The 3454-nt window shown below is 39.3% G+C and overlaps 1 non-coding gene across 1 annotated transcript; it reads left to right on the top strand.

Moving 5' to 3' along the window:
- The first annotated feature begins 1462 nt into the window (after positions 1–1462).
- On the top strand, positions 1463–1534 carry TRNAT-AGU (transfer RNA threonine (anticodon AGU)). The gene has a single exon. It is a non-coding gene; the product is annotated as a tRNA-Thr (tRNA).
- The last annotated feature ends 1920 nt before the right edge of the window (positions 1535–3454 follow it).

Here is a 3454-nt window from a genome sequence, read left to right on the forward strand (position 1 = left end):
TGTGTGTGTGTGTGTGTGTGTGTGTGTGTGTGTGTGTGTGTGTGTGTGAATGCTATATGTATGTATGTATATGTGTGTGAATGTTATGTGTGTGTGTATGTGTATGTGTGTGTGAGTGTTGTGTGTGTATGTGTATGTGTGTGTGAATGTTATGTATGTGTATGTGTATATATGTGAATAAAGATTACTGGCGTTTCTAAAGCCATGAAAGCCACGAATGAAGATGAAGAAGTACTGTAGTGTAGGAGAGAAGCAATAAGCCGTCTCACCACAGAGCAGATAACACAAAGCTCTACACCTTTTGATCCTGTGTCGCCGTAGGTAAGACCCCGCTCCGTAAGAGAGATGAAAGAAAGGTGACGGGAGCTAAACACACACACACACACACACACACACACACACACACACACACACACACAATTACATATAAACACATTATTATATACGTATAGATAGACAGATAGATATATAGGCAGATATATAGACAGAGGGACAGATACTGTAGATAGACAGGTAGATAGAGAGATAGACAGATGGATGGATGGATGGATGGATGGATGGATGGGTAGATGAATGGATGGATGGATGGGTAGATGAATGGATGGATGGATCGACTGATAAATAGACAGATAGAGTTATCGATAGACAGATGGATGGATAGATGCGGACCTAAAGATGGATATACAGTATGTCGTCCCGCAACTAGACACACTAACTTCAATAAGTCTTTCTAGCACAAACTTTGTGTAAAAACGCTATATCACGATGAGTCCAATTCTCAGTCATTATGGAGATGCAGTTACTGATGACCTTATGAGCATAAATGGTCTCCCTCCATAAGGTCATCACTAACTAGTTCAGTGATTGCTGGAAATTGGATCCTTTTTGATATAGCAGGTTTTACTCATAATCTGAATTAGATTCACCTCCTTAATTTAGTACAAGCCCTGGGACACCACCTACACCCACATCCCGATAGATAGATAGATAGATAGATAGACATAGATAAACAGATAGACTGACAGATAGATAGATGAATAAGCAGATAGACAGATAGGCAGAGATATAAAATACATTGCAGGACTGGCCATTCTCCTTTGGGTTAAATTTATGACCCAAATATCCTTTCCCATACTGACTAAGATGGAATAGGTAAAGGGTGTGTGAAGGAGTAGTGTTGCAAGTGAGAGTCTACGTATTATAACGGCAATGTTTATATGTGTTAGTCTGTACATGGCACTGGTAAAACAGACAGGGTGGCAGCATATGCAAGGACACACTACCAGCACTTACTTATAAATGTCCGCTGGTTGAGGATGGAACACAAGAAGTGGGGCACACACACACACACACACACACACACACACACACACACACACACACACTCTCCCTCCCTCCCTCCCCCTCTCTCTCTCTCTCTCTCTCTCTAATATTTTGGTCTACTCGAGCAACACACAAGGGGGGCGCGGTAGCACAGTGGTAGCGCGCTGGACTAGTAATCGGGGGATTGCGAGTTCGAGCCTCGCCCGGGCTGCCGTGCCGGGAGTGGTAGCTCGCTCCTGTAACCCTAGCGGGGCTATATAGTCCAATACAGGGCTTAGCTCGGGGGAACTCCATTTCTCCCATTTTTTCGAGCAACACACAAGCTCTCCCCTCCGTCCAATAAAAACAAACCCGTTTGTAGTTGGGGAGTGATGGAGATGAGAGAGAGAGAGACCCCATATTTTTTTCTCATTTGGGGGAAAGCTATCGTAACCTATTTATGGATCTCAGAGGAAGGAAAAAAATGCAGTATCTTCTCTCTTGTCTTGCTATCCTTGTCTTTAACTCACAGAAATAGATATCACAGACGTAGAAGTAGATATAGAAGTAGAAGTAGACACAGAAGTAGAAGTAGATAGCATAGAAGTAGAGGAAGCTGATAGCATAGAAGTAGAAGTTGACATAATGGCAGTAGATATAATAGTAGATAATTATATAAGTAGATATCATAGGAGTAGAATTAGACATAGAGGTTGAAGTATATATCATAGAAGTGAAGTAGATATCAGAAGTACAAATATATAGACTATCATAGAAGTAGTATTAGATATATCTTCCTTAGGCAGGCGGGGAAAATTATCTATCTGTCTACCTATCTATGTATCTATCTATTGCTAGACGCCTTAATGGGGTGGCCACAAACAAGTCGCCTCCATGTCACCCTTCCCCTGCTATTTCGCTGCCCTCCCCCCAGCTCACACACCTTCTTTCATATACCTTCCATTGTCATGTCTTATTTCCTGAATCTTGGGCTAGTATTCTCATCCGGTAAGCAGGCCCCCTAACACCTCTTCCTTAGCGATTTATTTTTGGATATCGGTGGTTAAAATCCTTTCGTCGTTATTGAGGCAGAATGTGGCGATATTGGAAGGGTTTATATAAAACAGAAAAAGAGGACAGTAAAATGTAATAAGCAAAAATATACCGCTTAGGAAAAGGTGTTAGGGAGCTTCCGACGAGAATATGGGACTTGAATATTGGAATGGTTTCTATAACACAGAACAGGGCATTAAGTTGTAATAACCAAAAATAAATTGCTTTGGAATAGGTGTTAGGAAGCTTTCTTAACCAACAAAAAAACGGCAGAAAGGAGGTGTAATAAGCCAAATTAAATCTCTTGAGATTAGGTAATAGGGAGCTTCCTTCACTGAGGAGGGCAGTAAGGTGTAATAATAGGGTGTGTCAAATTCTGATCAAAAATTAATACTGCCAGTATTTCACAGGTACTAGTGTCCAAACAGTACATTTTGGTGTGGTGTCCTCAAGTATGGCAAAAACTAACATATCAGATCATTTCTACCTACATATATTTCAAGTTAAAATGAGGGCGGGATATATAGTTTTTATGCACTAATTTCATGCCCCCACTTGAACTATTACAGTTCTTTTAATACAGTTCTTCAGTAAGTTAGATTTTATTTTCAAAACTTATAACATTCCATATTAACTATAAACAGTAATACTATTTTAGCTATTTATGCCTTTCAACATGACAAACATCAAGTACACATAATGTCACAATTATCACATATAAAGCAGAAACGTATAACATTAAAAAAATCTGTAAGGTTTAAACTGACTCCAGGACTTACAGATGACAATCATGTTCTTCACTAAGCTAAACTTTAATTTCAAATCTTATATAAGGCTTAATCCATATGAATAATAGCTATACAATTTTACATTTTTTGAACATAATATAAACACATGTCTAGAAACATTTATCAAACAATATCTGTGTCATGGCCTACTATCAGTAGCTTATTCATCAAAATTCAAGTTCATAGTTAAGTCAGTATTTGAATTTAGTGAGAGCTGCCAGATCAGCCTTGCTCTTGTTCCTTGACATCAATTCCCTACTGATTATTTGGCCTCTGATATACATCTCTCTCTTATCTTGAGAGAAGACATG

Source organism: Coenobita brevimanus, chromosome 116 (assembly GCF_032717465.1).
Source record: "Coenobita brevimanus isolate Jiangsu-jjx chromosome 116, ASM3271746v2, whole genome shotgun sequence".
NCBI classification, from domain to species: Eukaryota; Metazoa; Arthropoda; class Malacostraca; order Decapoda; family Coenobitidae; genus Coenobita; species Coenobita brevimanus.